At 43.3% G+C, this 19857-nt stretch overlaps 1 protein-coding gene across 2 annotated transcripts in view; it reads right to left on the bottom strand.

Annotated features, from left to right (window-relative positions):
- The window catches only part of CNTNAP5 (contactin associated protein family member 5), a 995558-nt gene that overhangs the window by 400924 nt on the left and 574777 nt on the right, over window positions 1-19857 (bottom strand). The window lies entirely within an intron of this gene.

Below are 19857 nucleotides of genomic sequence, written 5' to 3'. Positions count from 1 at the left end.
TAGAAAGATGGTAATGATAACCCTATATGCAAGACAGAAAAAGAGACACAGATATATTGAACAGTCTTTTGGACTCTGTGGGAGAGGGTGAGGGCAGGATGATATGGGAGAATGACATTGAATCATGTAAATTATCATATGTGAAACGAATCGCCAGTCAAGTTTCAATGCATGATACAGGATGCTCGGGGCTGGTGCACTGGGATGACCCAGAGGGATGGGATGGGGAGGGAGATGGGAGGGGGTTTCAGGATGGGGAACACATGTACAGCCATGGCGGATTCAAGTCAATGTATGGCAAAACCAATACAATGTTGTAAAGTAAAATAAATAATTAATTAAAAAATAAATAAAACATTAATCTGAGTGAAAAAGCAGAGCCCAAATCAAAAAAAAAAAAAAATCCACACCACAGTACAACACTTAAGTAATCATCAATTGAATTTTTACCCAGCTGGACTAATAACATATTGACACTCAGTCTAAGATGACTGAGGTCACCTCTCATTCTTGTGCTTCATTTTTCCTTGCACGGCTAAAAGAAAAGTTGGAAGTCACTTTACTTTCACTCTCTCCTACTGCTAGCAGAGGAGATGCTGATCTCCTCTGCTGATCTCTGATGGCAGAGATCACCATGCACCCACTATAATCTTTCTCTGCAGAACCTGAATGCTGCCTCGGAATCACTTGGAATACTGTCCGAAGTATTAACCTTGGTAACATCATGGAGGGTACCAAAATTACAGCCTGTTCTCCATCTCTAGGGTTTTAGGAAACAAATTATACATTGTCTTTGTTCCCTTTTCTTCCTGAATTTTCTCTGAAAACTTTACACATGTGAAATAGCTTTAATCCGAGTACCTTTTTTTTTTGTATTTTTTTAATTGAAGTATACTTGATTTACAATGTTGTCTTAGGCTTAGATGTGCAGCAAGGTGGCTCAGTAATATATATATATTCAGTTCTTGTTCTTGTTCAGTCGCTCAGTCATGTCCAATTGTCCAATTCTTTGTGACCCTATGGACTGCAGCACGTGGCTTCCCTGCCCTTCACCATCTCCTGGAGCTTGCTCAAACTCATGTCCATTGAGTCAGTGATGCCGTCCAATCATCTCATCCTCTGTCGCCCCCTTATCGTCCTGTCTTCAATCTTTCCCAGGATCAGGGTCTTTTCTAATGAGTCAGCTTTTCACATTATGTGGCCACAGTTTTGGAGCTACAGATTCAGCATATTCCAATAAATATTCAGGGTTGATTTCATTTATGATTGACTAGTGTGATCTCCTTGCAGTGCAAGGGACTCTCAAGGATCTTCTCCAACACCACAGTTCATAAGCATCAATTCTTCACCACTCAGCCTTCTTTATGGTTCAACTCTCACATCCAAATATGACTGGTGGAAAAACCATAGCTTTGACTAGTTGGACCTTTGTCGGCAAAGTTGTCTCTGCTTTTTAATATGCTGTCTAGGTGGGCCATAGCGTTCCTTCCAAGGAGCAACCATCTTTTAATTTCATGGCTGCAGTCACCATCTGTGTGATTTTGGAGCCCAAGAAAATAAGGTCTGTTCCTATTTCACTGTTTCCCCATCTATTTTCCATGAAGTGATGAGACCGGATGGCCATGATCTTAGGTTTTTGAAAGCTGAGCTTTAAGCCAGTTTTTTTGCTCTCCTCTTTCACCTTCATCAAGAGGCTCTTTAGTTCCTCTTCGCTTTCTGCCATATGGACGGTGCCATCTGCATATCTGAGGTTATTGATGTTTCTCCTGGCAATCTTTTCCAGCTTGTGCTTCATCCAGTTTGGCATTTCACATGATGTACTCTGCATATAAGTTAAATAAGCAGATTGACAATACACAGCCTTGACATACTCCTTTCCCAATCTGGAACCAGTCCATTGTTCCATGTCTGGTTCTAACTGTTGCTTCTTGACCTGCATATAGATTTCTCAGGAGGCAGGTAAGGTGGTCTGGTACTCACATATCTTTAAGAATCTTCAAGTTTGTTGTGAACCAGATGGTCAAAGGCTTTGGCGTAGTCAATAAAGGAGAAGTAGATGTTTTTCTGGAATTCTCTTTCATTTTTATGATCCAGTGGATGTTGCCAATTTGATCTTTCATTCCTCTGCCTTTTCTAAAACCAGGTTGTATATCTGGAAGTTCTCGGTTCATGTGCTTTTGAAGCCTAGCTTGAAGGATTTTGAGCATGACCTTGCTAGCATGTGAAATGAGTGCAATTGTGTGATAATTTGAACATTCTTTGGCACTGGAATGAAAGCTGACCTTTTCCAATCCTGAGGCCACTGCTGAGTTTTCCATATTTGCTGGCGTATTGAGTGCAGCACCTTAACAGCATTATCTTTTAGGATTTGAAATAGCTCAGCTGGAATTCCATCACCTCCACTAGCTTTGTTCATAGTGATGCTTCCTAAGGCCCACACTCCAGGATATCTGGCTCTAAGTGAGTGATCCAGGATAACCATATGATTGTGATTATCCAGGCCATTAAGATCTTTTTTCTATAGTTCTTCTGTGTATTCTTGCCACCTCTTCCTATTATCTTCTGCTTCTGTTAGGTCTGTACCATTTCTGTCCTTTATTGTGCTCATCTTTGAAATATATATTTTATTTTCCCTTACAGGTTATAACAAAACATTCAGCATAGTTCCATGGTTCCACGTGCTTTACAATACATCCTCATTGTTTATCTATTTTATACACAATAGTGTGTTTTTGTCATTCTTGAGCTCCTAATTTATCCCTCCTCTTCCACACACAAGAATTACCTTCATGAGTGAATGCCTGTTTTGTTGAGAAAAGGGGGAAAAGAAAGCTACTGTTTGTGATGACTCTCTAGTTCTCTGTAATGCTAGCTTTTGAAGCCACTTTGTCTACACCACTGACCGCCTCCTGATGTTTAACTATGATTGTATTATACCCCAGGACAACATTTCCAGATGTGTATTATGTGATTAGTCTGTGAAAAGAAGGATCTCACTGTCAAGAATATTTGTAAAACTGTGAACTGCTTCTCAGCAAGTCCCCTCTTGCACAGTTTATAAGTGTATGCATATACACACACATACCCACACACACACACACACACAGGTTGAGAAGTCCTGCAGTAATGAAACCCATTTAACTTCACTCACTCGAGCATTTCTCCAACTTATTTGAACAAAGAAGTCATTTTCTGTAGAATACCATTAACATGAGGCAGAACTAGGGATCTTGTTCCCCACTGTGTAGAAAAAAATTCAGTGAGACTATATTCTGATGAACTCAATAAGGGCACTTCTCAGTTTAATCTGCTGACTCAGTATTTCTGAAAGATGGATCCACAGGCATCCCGGAGTGTTTGAGAAGCTGTGTAAATTCCAAATCTTCATCTCAGATGGACTTAATCAAAATCACTGGGGTTGTAGGGTTCAGAAATCTGCATTTTAAAACTGTTTTCCAAGTGATTTTTATTCATTCTAAAAGTTGAAGTAACTATCCAGTAAGGTTGGGGTCAAATCTTAAGTTATGTTTCAACCCACTGGTACCACTGAGAAGTGTGCTATGTTAAAATCTGCAGTCCAGTGTCTGTCTTTCCTTAAGGGCAACTGTGTGAGTACAAAGACTCAGGTGAAGTCAACTATGGCTACAAGCATCCCATTAGGTGACTTTGACCTTGAAATCCTATCCAAAGGTTAGGTTCTCAACCTGAAAAGCACTGAAATCCAAGCTTGACATATTTATAGGACCCTTAGTCACCAGGATTGTGACTCACATAAGTACACTCCCAATAAACTGATCTGTAACACTAGAATTGCAATTTCTGAATTTACATGGAAAGCTATAAATTATAAAGGGCCCAATATTTCCACCAGATTGACTAACACATCCTCTTCCTTTAGGTAAACTTCATGAACTTGCAAAATATTAGAAAGAAGTCAGTAAACTTGAAATTAGAACAAAGATATTTCTGGGATTTCTGAGTTCAGTCAATTACTCCTGAACAGACTGACTGAGCCAAAATCACACCAGTGTGTGAATTCATGCAGATTTTACTAGTTTCACAAGTTACCCTTTTGCCCCAAGCTATTTAGATAAGGACAGGCAGCATTTAGAGATCTATCAATAAATCGATGTACATATGAGAATATTTGGAAACAATTAAAGAATTGTTTTCAGTCACTCGGTTCTCTCCAGCATTTTGCGATTCCATGGACGGCAGCACACTGGCCTCCCTGTCCTTCACTGTCTTCTGGAGCTTGCTCAAACTCATGTCCATTGAGTCGAAGAAGCCATCCAACCATCTCATCCTCTGTATTATCTTTAAAAAACTAGAAGCCAAGGCCTTATATATGCTCTAAAATTAGATGATTTTGTTGTTGTTGTTTAATCACTAAATTGTGTCCAACTCTGCAATACCATGGACTGCAACACTCCAGGCCTCCCTGTCCTTCATTTTCTCCCAGAGTTTGCTCAAACTCATGTCCATTGAGTAAATGATGCCAATCCAACTATCCCATCCTCTGTCATCCCCTTCTCTACCTGCCCTCAATCTTTCCCAGCCAAAGGTCTTTTCCAATGAGTCAGCTATTCGCATTAGGTGGCCAAAGTTTTGGAGCTTCAGCTTCAGCATCAATCTTTCCAATGAATATTCAGAATTGATTTCCTTTATGATTGACTGGTTTGATCTTGCTGTCCAAGGGACTCTCGAGAATCTTCTCCAGCATTACAGTTTGAAAGCATCAGTGCTTAGGTGTTCAGCCTTCTTTATGGTCCAACTCTCACATCCATACATGACCAATGGAGAAACCATAGCTTTGACTAGATGGACCTTTGTTGGCAAAGTAATGTCTCTGCTTTTTAATATGCTATCTAGGTTGATCATAACTTTCCTTCCAAGGAGTAAGTGTCTTTTAATTTCATGGCTGCAGTCACCATTTGCAGTGATTGATTAGAACAAATAAAATATTCAGTTTCTCCAGTCATAATATACTTATATCAAGTTCTCACTCACTGCTAGTGACAAATCATTGGAACACCATTAGAAAGATCATTTCCATTAGATACTACCTCACACCAATTGAATGGATCAGTCTTGGCAGTATTTTTTTGGAACTGTCACCTCATGCATGCATACATGCTCAGTCGTGCCCAACTCTTTGCAATCCCATGACTACAGTCCACCAGGCTCCTCTGTCTATGGAATTTTCCAGGCACGAATACTGGAGTTGGTTGCCATTTCCTACTCCAGGGGATCTTCTTAAACCAGGGATGGAATCCACATCTCTTGCATCTCCTGCCTTGGCAGGTGGATGCCTTACTACTGGTGCTACTTGAGAGTGATACCAATCGAATGGTCATCATCAAAAAGTCTACAAATAACAAATGCTGGGGAGGGTGTGAAGAAAAGGCAGACTTTCCACACTGTATGTGGGGATGTAAACTGGTGCAGGTAATTTACTTCCAACAGTATGAAGGTTCCTCAAAAACCTATAAATACAGCTACCATATGATCCAGCAATCCAACTTCTGGTGACAACTCTAATTTGAAAAGATACATGCACCCTTATTGTGATAGCAACACTAGTCACAACAGCCAAGTCATGGAAGCAACCTAAATGTTCATGGCCAGATAAATGGATAAAGCAGCTGTGGTACATATACTCAATAGGGTATACCCCAGCCATTAAAAGAACGAAACAATGACATTTGCAGCACATGGATGGACCTAGAGATGATCATACTTCATGAAGTGAGTCAGACAGAAAAAGACAAATACCATCTGATATCACTTATATGTAGAAGCTAAAATATGACACAAATGAACTTATTTAAGCAGAAACAGACTCACATAGAGAACAGACTTGTGACTGCCAAGGAGGCGTTGGGTAGGGGAGGTATGACTGAGTGCTTGAGATTAGAAGATGCAAAGAATGACATTTGGAATGAATAAACAGAGACCTACTGTATAGCACAGGGAACTATATTCACTATCCTGTGATGAACCATAATGGAAAAGAATATGAAAAGGGGGTTATGAATATGAATCACGTTGTTGCGCAGTAGAAATTAACACAACATTATAAACCAACTATACTTCTATAAAACAAATTTTTTAACAAAGAGATCATTTTCATATCACAATGTTCTACTGGACAGTTAGTATTTGATTAGTTGAGGCAAACATTTATATTTCATCCCCACAGGCTACATTCATACCTGAGAAGAAATATTTGGATCCATAATGATCTTTGCTCTGAGATCAGAAATGCAGGCTTGCAGGGGTGTACAAATGATGCCATTTATACCTCTTCTGTTTGAGGTTACCCTGGAGAAATGGGCTGCTGCTTCTTTTGTAAGCGTCTGAGATTAAAAAGGTCTTAATTTATTTCTTCTGCTACAATAAGCTTACCTATTTGGTTTTTCTTATTTATGATTCAGTATCTTCCCAACCTACTTTTACTTGACACATTCTTTCTTTAGAAATAGTAGCATCAATCCAGGCATAGTCCAGCCTGGCCTAGATTTTATGTGTATCTTCAAGATAATCCATTAAACTCCATTAGATGTTTGGCTTCACTTTCAAAGGGCAACATTATTTCTTTTACTTCCAGGCTGTTTGGGGGCCCATTTACTTCTAACTAAAATACCTGGAGCTATATAACCTTGGAAAACGTTTAACATCCACAACAAACTTCAGTCACCTCCTTTGCAAAAGGAGAAGCTTACTTTAAACATTTTAATATAGCTCTCCATAGATGTGAACAAGATAATTAGTAGCAGAAAAAACCTAGCAAGGAGCCTGACCATCACTGAATTCCACTAAACTTAGGCGACTCTAGTGAGAATAAAATGTAGAAACAAGTGAAAGGAAAACCTCAGAGAAGCATAAAAAAATGATAAATCTTCTATATGCTTTTTTTTTTTTTTAAACAAAGAGGCTTGAGATGGCATTTGGCAAAAGTTAGAAGGTGCTCTCTATGTTAGGAGACACTAGAGAATCTGACATAAGCAAATGAGTAATAACAATGTTGTTTAAATCTCTTCCGGGCACTTTTGAAAAAAAGAAAGCAAAAATAGAGACAGTGATGGAGTGTGGACTGTATACGATTTCAATCCCACTCTCTGGGCTCACAGGAAACTTTTGTTCTTCTTTAGTAACTTTGCTTTCAGACAAAGAGCTGACACATTTACAGACATGCTGGCGCCTTTCAGTAGCACTGTTTCATCCCATCCCGTCCACAGGTAAACAATGCCAATTTCCCAAGCTTTTCCAACTCAGCCTCCAGGAGTGCCTTGAGCTCACTAAACCCAGAGGGTACAGTCCCTAGAAGGCTTTATGGGGAGACATCCTTTCACAATTCCTAAAAAATCTTGTCCATTTCTCTGTATCTGCCTTCCATTCGGACTCACTTTCTCTCGCAGAGTTACCCCCTGTTTTTCCCTTAAGGCACAAGATTGTGATAAGGACAATGCACTGGTATGCTTGCTTCCACTGTAATATTTATAGACTACACTGCTCAAATACAGTGTGGTGATTTGCGTGTCTAATTTTATGATGCCCTTGCTAAACGAAAATACTCTTTCCCGCTAGTGCTTACAGAAGGAGCGCTTCACACCGTGTGAACGATGGCAGCTGGCACCAGCTGCATTCATTGGCACTCTTGCTCCTCAAACGCAGTGATATTTGGCATGAACCACATTGGGAAGCTTTCCAGATGAGAAAGAGGTGAAGGGTTCTACCTCTCAAATCTTGGACAACAGTCTCTAGAGTTTGGGGTGTGATACTAAAGTACAAAGATACTAAAGATGATTAAACTCATCCCTACCTTAAAGCAGTATTACCTCCAGCACCAAGTGGCAAGTTGAGCTTCATAAGCTCCGCGTGTGTTAATGAATGCAAGTTTGTGTGCCCTGTGAGGCCAAACAAATGGAAACGCTTGAGACCAAGCAAATTGAAACAGAGGGTTTGTAGTATAGAAAGGTTTCAGAAGGGCCAAGCAAGGAAACAAGAGACTTGTGTCCAAAAAACCAGAACTCCAGAGAGGGTTTCAGCAAAGCACTTTTAAAGGCCAGGTGAGGGAGGGGAGAGATTCATTGTGGCAAACTTCTTGCTTTCAGAATCCTTTGTTCTTGGAGCTGTCCTCAGAGGTCAGGTCTTGATGTTCCTGTAAGCTTCCAACAACACAAATGTTTCTGAAACATTTTATCTCTACATGAATGGACTCTTAAAAGCTCAGGGCCTTGAGAATGGACTGTCCTGTGTGTGTCAGTCTATGGCCACATTCTTTCACAAAAGGTGCAGAGCCAGCATGACTAAGCATAGGCATCGGCGCACAAAGTTTAGGTAAAAGGAACAGATCGAACATGGAGTCAGATTTGTTCTTGCCTGGCTGCGATTCATGGGGTCGCAAAGAGTTGGACACGACTGAGCGACTGAACTGAACTGAACTGATTACACATTCAGTTCATCAGTAGCTACCACGAGCAAACGCTGCTAAAGTTGAAATAATTGCAAAGCAAGTGCCCTCAACTTGTTACAGAAAAGAAAAATCTGACTCTAATATTGGATCTCTTCTGTGAGAGATTAAAAGCTGCAAAGCAGAGAACAACCTTAGTCTTGTTGGAGGTTTACAGGAACACTGTCACACATGCAAGAACAAAGGATCCCAGCACCGAGACGTCTGCAACAACCAGCCGCAAACCTTTCCATTTTAGTTTGAAAGAAACCTGAGTCCTAACTTGGAGAGATGGTTCCTTGGAGCACTAGCCCATTATCTTCTCAGTCTGCTGGCTTTCTGAGTAAAATCACTGTTTCTTGCCCCAACACCTGTCTCTCAATTTATTGGTCTGTTATGTGGCAAGCAGTACCAGCCTGGACTCGGTAACCGCATCATTCCCCCCAGTGCCAGGAGATCCTCCATGTAAAATTCCCATGCTTTCTTGTCTAGCTCTCTTGTTGTTGAGTTTTTGTAAGGCAGAGACTTTACACACAGACACACACACACACAGACACTGGAACATCTCAGATGCTCAGTACATACATTTGGTTGGAAGGATGAATTAATATCATAGGAAATAAAGGTGAATAGGAAAGGAGAGGTGAGGTCATCGGAGACCTCAAAAGACAAGCCAGGGCATTTAGACCCTTGTATTTAGTGCCTCAGGCTCCATCATATGCTGGAGGGCATGTGAAATACACATCCAGAATCTGAATATCACAATAGCTAGAGCTGTAGTAAAACATATATGGTAGGAAATGGGAGAGCGATATGAGGCAAATTGCCACTAAGAGAATAGTTCTTAGCTATTTTATTTCCTTATCTAAAACACGGTTCACATTTAAGATAATTCTATCAAGAAAAGCTGTTTTACGAATTCACTGTGATGTGTGGAGTGAAATAGTTGCAAATGGAAATGGTAATGCAGTCAGCAGCTCATCTTTGGGGTCTCTCTGATGGGTCCCCATTCGCCGGTACAGCCTGTGAATTTAAAGGAAATGCATCATGCATTTCAGAGCTTTCAGAGCTTTGAGGATCTGACCGGCTCTCTATCGAGGCTGGGCTCTCCTCTACCTTTCAGACGTCTGGGACTCTGAAGAGCTGTTTCATATCACTGAAACGATAGCAATGCATATGACTTGCCTTCCTCTTCGCTCAGGTCCCTGCAAACCACGTGTTCTCACTATCCCCCCAATGTGCAGGGATTTCTCACATCAACTCCACGCCCACAGCTTAACGCGTCTAAGCAGGGAGCTGGAGTGACCTTTAAAGTGCACCTTCCTCCTGTCACTGTCGGCGTCTCGGGCTTTACAAAGCTGCCTGCTGAAATATCATTCCCACCTTTATGCTGGTGTTTATTTTAGGTGGGCAGACACGGCCTTTCTTCTGTTGTGCTGAGTGTAGGTGTAGCCCGTGTCTTATTAGGGATGAATTAACCGTGACTGTCAGGATGGTGGTGCATGGAGGCTGGGGGCTATAAAGGGGAGTTATTAATGGTAGACAGAAGAACTCTCAGGACATTCATGTTTTGAAAAAAAAAAATGTGGGAATTTGTTTTCACCTAAAATCCCAGTTAGAAATGCCCTTCCTACGAAAGATACCAGAATTTTGCACTTGTTGTCTGCTTAGCCCCCTTTCACCAAACAGTGATTTCAGCAGAGGACACACAGGCAGGAAGCTGAGATCAGAGTCTCCAGCCAGAAATTTGTAGGAGGCAGTGCCCAGTGCAAAGACGGAGTCCCACAGGACAGCCCCATCTGCGCGGCATGGAGGACGGCAGGCCTGCGTCCCCCCTTGCTGGGGCACAGGCCTCACCCCAGAAAGACGAACTTTCCTCTCGGTTCCCCCCTAGTGCTCTGCACACGTGCTTCCTGCTTCTCATACCTGGGAACATAAATGTCTATTTACATGCATGTTTGTTTGATCACACAATCATGTAAACAAGCAGATGCTTCTGAACATGAGACTTTCCAAATAAGAAGATGAGTGGATGAATGGCCCATAGTTGTGCAGGACAGGCCCAGGGTCCAAGGACACAAGGAGGCAGGAAAAAGCCAGCCACTCTCTGCATTGTTCACTCCTGAATCCACAAGACAAAAAAAAGGGCCTTGCACATAGTAGGTGCTCAGAAAAGACTTGTATAATGAATGTTCAGGTCACAGAGGAAGATTAGTAGACCTTGGGCAGCCCGTCAGCAAGTAAGAAGGTCAAAGACACCAGGACTCACTGGACACCGTCAGACACGTGCACTTGTGTGACCATCTGGGTATGTATGCGCACACGAAGGCGGGAGCTTGTAAGTAGGGCTCTCATTTCAGAGCGTGAGGTTCTGTCATTAAAACACAAGTGTTTGGTCCAATCCATAAACCTCGCATTGTTTAAGAACCACATCTGAGATTTTATGTTTTTCTGAGCAGGGTTAGCTCCCTACCTAATTATGACAAAGAAAATTACGTTTTTCAGCATGTAGTTGGCAGGTATAAGGTGATGATAACACCTTGTCATAATAAAGTTAACGGTGTTCCTGATGCTTTCACAAGAGTTTAGACCCTAAGATTTGACACATTGAAGTTCTCTTGTGTAACTTTCTCCTTCAGGTGTGTTTTCTCCCTCTGCATTTTCCACATATTGAGATCTCTCTTCGCTTGGTCCACAGATCTCTCTTAACATATCCTGATGTTAAGAGAGACAAGCCCTGCCATTGACCTAGTAAATCACACTGAAGGAATTTTTTAAGATGAGGCACAGGAATAAGACACAGATGTAGAGAAGGGACATGTGGACGCAGAAGGGGAAGGGGAGGGTGGGACAAACTGGGAGAGTAGGACTGAGTGTATATATATACATATATATATAGAGAGAGAGTGTGTGTGTGTGTATAAATATACATATACAGTATATATACAGTATATATACACACTGCTGCTGCTAAATCGCTTCAGTCGTGTCTGACTGTGCAACCCCACAGACGGCAGCCCACCAGGCTCCCCCATCCCTGCAACTCTCCAGGCAGGAACACTGGAGTGGGTTGCCACTTCCTTCTCCAATGCATGCACACATGCTAAGTCACTTCAGTCGTGTCTGACTCTGTGCGACCCCATGGACAGCAGCCCACCAGGCTCCTCAGTCCACAGGACTCTCTAGGCAAGAACACTGGAGTGGGTTGCCATTCCCTTCTCCATACACACACACTACCAGGTGTAAAATAAATAACCGGCGGGAACTTTGCGTAGAGCGCAGGGCGCTCAGCTCCCCGCTCTGTGACGACCAGGAGGGGTGGGGTGGGCCAGAGGGAGGGGGTCAGGAGGGAGGGGGTATATGTGTGCATACGGCTGATCCACGTCATTGCACAGCAGTAACTAACAGCACTATAGGTCAATTATACTCCAAACATAAAGTTTTTAAAAAGGAAACTCTGAGTTTTGAAAGGAAAAAGACTTTTTCACATATATTTAAAAATAAGATGAAGCAAAAGCTGGAGGGAATATTAAACCCATAACTTGAACCAAGTGCAAATATTAATAATTTGTCTGAAAAATAAAATAGGTTATATAGGCAGGTAAATTATTCAGAAAGGTGTCATTCTTTTCTGCCTGTATATGGGTTATCTAAAACTCCAAGACACATACAGCCGCATCCATGTCTGTCCCTCTTACTTTTAACTTTAAGAACTTTCATCCTCCTACTCTGTCAAGCCTTGCCTAATTCCAAGAGGGAAGCAGTAACGCTATCACCTCGCTCTTATTTTACAACCCGTAGTGATAAAATAGGTGCACTGTCCCCATCTGAGAACTGAGGGAGCTCAAACAGGAGGAGGCTAAGTCCAACGTTAGGGTAGAATGTAAACAGAAGGGGTTCACCACCCTGAGACCCTGAGTTTGCTTTCATTTGGAGGTAAATTATTAAATGTACATTAAAGTCTGTTTCCTCACCTGCCAAGATGGGAAGGCAATATTCCCTTTGGGCACTGTGAGCATTGCATTGAATGGCATATTATCACACTGCCCGTGTCCTGGAAGCAGGGAGCTGAGGGTCTAACTCAGCATTCAGAAGTCTATGTCCCTGGAAAACCTAGGAGGCTTGATTCCTGTTCTGTGAATTTCCTGTGATATATCTTAATACAAGATTAAAATAACATAGGGCTAATTTTAAATTTTGGTTTCGCAGCAGAAATGGGTGAGGACATTTTATCAGTGGTCAGATTTGCTTTTTTCCCAACTAAAACCATATTAAGCTCCTTTTCTCTTCCAAATGTATCTATAAATGGTACTTACAGTTCATCACCAATGAATAAATAAAAACAGTGTTCAAGGCTACTGGTGCTTCACCTCAGCATCCTAGCAAGTGGACATCCACGCAGCAGAGAAAAACCTGAATATGACGTTGGCTGTGTAGAAGGACACTCTTTGGAGAATGGAAAAATGGATGGGCAGCCCTTATCAGGGTTTTGGATGAAAGTTAAATAAGATCATGATTGGGACTTCCCTGGCTGTCCGGTGGTTAAGACTCTGCGCTTCCAATTCAGGTGGCACAGGTTTGGTCCCTGGTTGGGGGACCAAGATCCCACAAACTGCACAGCATGGCCAACAAATTTAAAATGGTAAAAAAATCACGATTGATAGAATGGATAAACAACATGGTCCTATTACATAGCACAGAGAACTATTTCAATATCCTGTGCAAAACCATCACAAAAAATATTTTAAAAGAATACTTATATATAAATATATATATACATATAAAACCAGACATGAAACAATGGACTGGTTCAAAATTGGGAAAGGATTACATCAAGGCTGTCACCTGCTTATTTAATTTATACATGGAGTACATCATGTGAAATGCTGGACTGGATGAAGCACAAGCTGGAATCAAGATTGCCGGGGGAAATATCAATAACCTCAGACATGCAGATGACACCACCCTAATGGCAGAAAGCAAAGAGGAACTAAAGAGCCTTCTGAAGAAGGTGAAAAAGGAGGATGAAATTTTGGCTTAAAACTCAACGTTCCAATAATGAAGGCATCTTGTTCCATCTCTTCATGGCAAATAGATGGGGAAACAATGGAAACAGTGACAGACTTTGTTTTTCTTGGGCTCCAAAATCATTGCTGACAGTAACTGAAGCCATGAAATTAAAAGACCCTTGCTCCTTGGAAGAAAAGCTATTACAAACCTAGACAGCATATTAAAAAGCAGAGACATTACTTTGCTGACAAAGGTCCATATAGTCGAAGTGATGATTTTTCCAGTCATCATGCAGGGATGCTAGAGTTGGACTATAAAGAAGGCCAAGTGCTTAAGAATTGATACCTTTGAACTGTGGTGCTGGAGAAGACTCTTGAGAGTCCCTTGGATGGCAAGGAGATCAAAGCAGTCAACCCTAAAGGATATCAACCTTGAGTATTCCCTGGAGGACTGATGCTGAAGCTGAAGTTCCAATACTTTGGCCACCTGATCACCAAGACAATTCACTGGAAAAGACCCCGATGCTGGGAAAGATTGAGGGCAAGAGGAGAAGGAGGGTGGCAGAAAATGATACGGTTGGATGGCATCACTGACTCAATAGACATGAGTTTGAGCAAACTGCAGGAGACAGTGAAGGCCAGGGAAGCCTGGGGTGCTGCAACCCGTGGGGTCGCAGAGTCAGACACGGCTGAGTGACTGAACAACAGTATGCATCACTGAATCACTGTGCTGTATGGCGGAAATTAACACAGCGTTCTTAGTCAACTATACTTCAGCAAAAACACTGATCCTGATTACATGAAAGGAGCAAATATGGAAGAGACTTTTCTTATTATTAATTTAGAAATGTTTTCTGCAGGCTTAAATTTGAACACTGCCTCACAGATGTAACTAAAGAACCTCAAATAAGCTTTTGCTCACATTTCATTTCAGATCAAAATTTTTCTTTGGCTGTGACACTGTCTTAAACATCAGCCATCCTTGGACAGTATTTCTTAGGAGGGATGATCCAAGCACCCGTTTTTTTCAGAGCGGCTGGTTCTTACCCACATCTGGACGCAGACATCTCACCTCAGCCTCACTCCTAGGGCTCTCTGAATGAAGCCTTCATCTTCGGAAGAGCTTGGGAATATTCACCCAGCTCTTGCTCTGGCTTTGCTTCCAGCACAAACATTTCAGATGACCAGTTGGCAGGGGAAGAGACTCATCATCTTCAGATGGGACAGAATGAAGCGCTAACCTTGACTTTGTCAGCATGGTTATACATGAAGCAAAGGCACCCAGATGCCCATTCCCACACACAGGGAGACCAGTGCCATTTTTCACCAAGATAATGATCCCGTTTTCTTATGCAAACGAGTGAAGAGAGAGATGAGCTTGGCCACAGAACACAGATGCAGTTGTTCAAAGTCACTTATGCAAATCAAACCCAGGCATCAAGTCCTCCAAAGCCCCTATTTCCTGCTGACATTCAGCGGAGTCTAAGAGAGGAGGTGAGGGGAGCTGCCCTTATTAAAGGTGTGGATGAATAAACCAGTACTTTTCCTGTCTAGTTCTAGATGGGGAGGATGTTCTTAGCAAACCAGCTCAAAATCTACCAACCCAAGACGGCCCTGACAAGCTGGTCCCGAGGTGGCTCCTCTATTCCCTAATCAGCCCAAAGAAAGAGAGGAGGGGGATCTCTTGGTGGAAGCTTTCAGCGTCTGAGTCCCTTTCGCTGTGCTTGCTCCAAGGTTCGGACAAGGAACGGCATGGACCACAACCCCTCAGACTGCAGCACCGGCCCATCCGTTGTAGCTCATGCCCCTTCTCCTCCTGGGTTAGCACAGCCTTTGTGACATGAATGCAAGAAGGGAACGCCTTATGTTCTGCTTTGCAGTCCTGCTGAAGCAAGTAGGATGCCTCCTAGCTAAAAAGTCAGAGGTGGTGCAGTGAAAGGGCAGGTCTGGTCTCTTCCACCAGACTCCTTGGTCTGCAGCCAGGCTCCGCCCTATACTTGCTGTGTGACCTTGGACGAGTTCCTAGCGCCACTCTGCCTCAATCTCATTCTGTAAAATGGAGTCAACGGTCTTACCTCCTTCATTGGTGGCAGTAAGGACCTGTGAATCCATCTACCTACCAGCTGTTGTCTATCTGTCTATCTATTATCTGCCTCTCTCTCTCTCTCTCACCCGCACACACACACATTTACGAGGCCCTGGCACACAGTAAGATTATTTAAGAATTAACTATTAACACGATCTGTTACTCAGATTTTAAGCTGTGTGCTGCGAAGTTCCCTATGGCTTTGCCTTTAACTTCTCGTTCACACACTGATGCCAAAGCAGCCTTTCCCATCAAGGCAAACAAATGTATAGCACGCCACCCATTCAGAGGCCCAGACTTATGCTTTCCACCCTACCTGGAACAGTCCTACTTTACCACCCTAAACCCAGTCCACATCCCCAGTTCCTCTTGAAACCTCATTTCCTCTGTGACACTCCTGTGACCTTCTCTGGCTCCACAAGCCCATCTTTTCTCTTTCCCTGGCCTCCAGGTAGTAAACTCTCTATATGAATATGGACTGAAGGATTGGAGAAATCAAGGTTCGAATCCTGGCTCCATCAACTACCAAAAATGTGACCTTGAGCAGGTAACTGAACTTTCATAAGCACTGGAGCTCTTATTTCTTAAATAACGCTAAGGAGCAAACCAGTGGCTCTCAAATCCGGGTGAGCATCAGAATCACCCGGGGTGGTGCCTGTGAAAACTCAGGCTGCCCCCCATGCTCGGTCCCAGGAAGTATGGGGCAGGGCCTCAGCATATCAGTCAGGACAACCTGCCAGGTGACTCTGGGGCTGCTGGCCGGGAACCACACTCTGAGGAGAACTTAGAGAATCTGGCAGAACTGTGGAGTGAAATAAGTGAAGTCATACTCAGAGAATGTTTGCTCAGTAACTGTTATGTAAAATATAACCTTTCCCTGTCCCCCATGAAATAGACTACAAATGGTAAATAAAAGCAGCAGAAGCGCTCTTGCTGGGCTTGAGGGCCCATCCCATGAAATAAGGGAGAACACACCATATTGTAACATTTCTCACTTTGGAGCTGGAAGCTCAGATTGTGTGGGCTGTGGCCCTACAGTAGTTTTCCTGGCACCCAATGTACAAGCTTTCATTTGGAGAGAAAATTAAAAACATATGCATTACCCTGCAATGTAAGATTTTTATATAGCCTACTGTTCTGAACAAACCCCCACACACTGGGTGGGTTTTTAGCAGAAGTCTGTTTGTTAGAGGTCATCCCACTGAACATTTCCTTTTGTTCAGTGTTCACATGACTCCCAACTCTGAACCAGGAAGGAAAGAATCTTGACCAAAGAGTTTAGCAGATGCTATGGGCTTTCCTGCGGCTCAGCCAATAAAGACTCTGCCTGCAATGCAGGAGACCTGGGTTCGATCCCTGGGTTGGAAGATCCCCTGAAGGGAAAGGCTACCCACTCCAGTATTCTGGCCTGGAGAGTTCCATGGACTGTATAGTGCACGGGGTCACAAAGAGTCGGACACGACTGAGCGACCACCAAGCAGTAGGAAGTTTCTTAAAAGAATGTGTGTTGGAAGAAAAGGAAATCATTATGGAATGAGAAGCGACATTTCCTAACTTATTCAGCAGTAGGAAACTTAAAGCAGTTTCCCACATGGGATTCACTCGCTGGAACAAGAAAATTGTTTAACTTTATTATTTTTTAACTTTATACTTTATGTTGGACTGTAGTTGATGAACAGTGCTGTGTTAGTTTCATGAGGACAGAAGGGTGACTCAGTTATACACATAACATGTGTCTATTCTTTCTCAAACTCTTTTCCCATTGAGGTTGTTACCTAAGAATGGGCAGAGTTGACACAAGTGAATTTACCTAGAAAACAGAAACAGACTCAGGGACTTAGAGAATGAATTTATGATTACCAGGCTCGAGGGCTTCCCAGGTGGCACTAGTGGTGAACCGTCCTGCCAATTCAAGAGACGTAAGAGACTCAGGTTCAGTCCCTGGGTGGGGAAGATCACCTGGAGGAGGGCATGGCAACCCACTCAAGTATTCTTGCCTGGAGGATCCCGTGGACAGAAAGCCTGGTGGGCTACAGTTCATACAGTGGCAAAGAGCCGGACACAGCTGAGCACATACTCATTGACCAGGCAGGAAGGTCTGGGAGAGAGGGGGAAGGAATACACTGCAAGTTTGGGACAGACATGCACACACCGCTATCTTTAAAATGGATAACCAACAAGGAGCTACTGTATAGTACAGATTATTTCATTTTAGAAACTGTTGAGAGCAAAACTGTCTCTACAGGAAATTATAGCAAGGGCCCCGGGAACAGAGGTCCCTCTTTGGTACCTGTCTTTGCCACACTCCACAAAACTGCTATTTCCTTCTATGAAAAAATCTAAGCTGTGTGATCTTCAGGGAACTTCCGCAATATCACCCAAAGAGGAAGGAACACAGGAAATGGGACCCATGACCAGGATAAACCTTTACCAGGCACCGGAAGACCCAATATGATCAGCAGTCTCTGCCCATTTTCTTTTTAGAGAGATTTCATCTATTTATTTTTAATATTTATTATTTTTTCTTTGGACGCATCAGGTCTTAGTTCCCGTACATGGGATCTCTGCTGCATCATGCAGAATCTTGTGCTGTGGTCCACAGACTCTTTAGTCGCCCTGCAGCATGGGGGATCTTAGTTCCCAGACCAGGCACCGACCCCCGGTCCTCTGCATTGCAAGGTGGATTTTTAACCACTGGGCCACCAGGGAAGTCCCTCGGTCAATCTTTACTAAGGTTTTTGGCAATATTTTTGATGGGTGAGGTCACTCTTATTTTGATGGTATCACACCCTCCCTGACCCCCACACAAAATCTGAGCCTAATCTAGAAGGAAAAAACAAGCTCGGATTTTCAGAGGGAGCAGCAAATAAAATAACTGTCCTCAAAATAACAAAAAGCAGGTAATGCTGCTGGCAGCTGCAGCTGCCCAACCACTGACATCTCCCGACTACGGTTGGGTTCTCAGACCTCCTTCCTCCAAAAATAGCCCTTCACCCAAACACCTCTGAGGATCTGACTGTTTCCATTTCTGTTCACAAAGGTATTGCTTGTAGTGGAAAGCAGAGGAGAGGCTGAGTGACAAAGGGAAGTCTGGAGGGAGATGGAATTCAGCTGCCACCAAAAGTGTCCCTTGGACTCATTTCAATGTCCTTTGGAGAGAGAGACTGAGATAGAGCTTCTGGAACTTTCTAGAGGCCCTTTAAGACTCTGATCAGGAAGGCAGCTGCTTGGGAGCCCAGTAGGAGCAATACCTAGACACTTGCTCCATTATTATAGGAAATCCTTGCAATCACACTGCCTCTAGGATTGGAGGCTTTTAGGCAGTGCTTCTCAAAGTCTGGTCCCAGTAGCACCCTGGAATTTGTTAGAAATGCAAATGCTCTGGCCCATAGTAAAAATCAGAAAGTCTAAGGATGGAGCTCAGCAATTTAGGTTCTAACTACCCTTCCTGGTGATTCTGATGCAAACAGTCTGGGATCTGCCAGTAAAATTTAAGGAGACTTTCATTCCCAGGTTCATGTAAATTCAGGGTCTGCAGGCATGAACAGGCATGAACCTGGAAATAAGAACCACCTTAAATTGTGTGCCCTGGACACATCACATGCTCACCTTACCCTACCCAGGCCCAGTGAACCAGTGCTTTAGGATAATCCAGAGATCACTGGACCTGGGCACCAAAATTGATGGGTATCTTCCTAATAGGGGATGGTTGGTGCCTCAGAGGTGCAGCTGAAAGAGAACTGAGGACCAAGGAAATTCACTGAGCATTGATTTGAGGGCACATATGAGGTCTCTGGGCTTCCCTGGTGGCCCAGATGGTAAAGAATCTGCCTGCAATGGGGGAGACCTGGGTTCAGTCCCTGGGTTGGGAAGATCCCCTAGGGGAGGCAATGGCAACCCACTCCAGTGTTCTCACCTGGAGAATCCCCCTGGACAGAGGAGCCTGGCAGGCTACAGTACATGGGGTTGCAAAGAGGTGGACAGGACTGAGCGACTATGCGCAGCACAGCACATGAGGTCTATCTACGCGGATCCGCCGCAGAAGCTACTGGAGACCCCTTGGCCATAGTGGGCAAGTATCAGAGGGAGACCTGAGCGTCTCCTCCCCATGGAAATGGGAGAGTTAGCAAACCATTGGCTCTAGGAACTCACACGGCAAAATCACTGAACATCCGCTGTCTCCTGGACCCACAACTGACTGCCTGACTCCTCACGCTCTCTCGTTTAACTCTCAATGCAAGGGTTTCATTATCCGAGCTTTGCGAAAGAGGAAACGGACAAAAAGGTTAAATGCTATGCATCCTATT

This window comes from Cervus elaphus, chromosome 33 (assembly GCF_910594005.1).
Source record: "Cervus elaphus chromosome 33, mCerEla1.1, whole genome shotgun sequence".
Classification (NCBI taxonomy): domain Eukaryota; kingdom Metazoa; phylum Chordata; class Mammalia; order Artiodactyla; family Cervidae; genus Cervus; species Cervus elaphus.
This window is presented reverse-complemented; position numbering and strand designations above follow the sequence as displayed.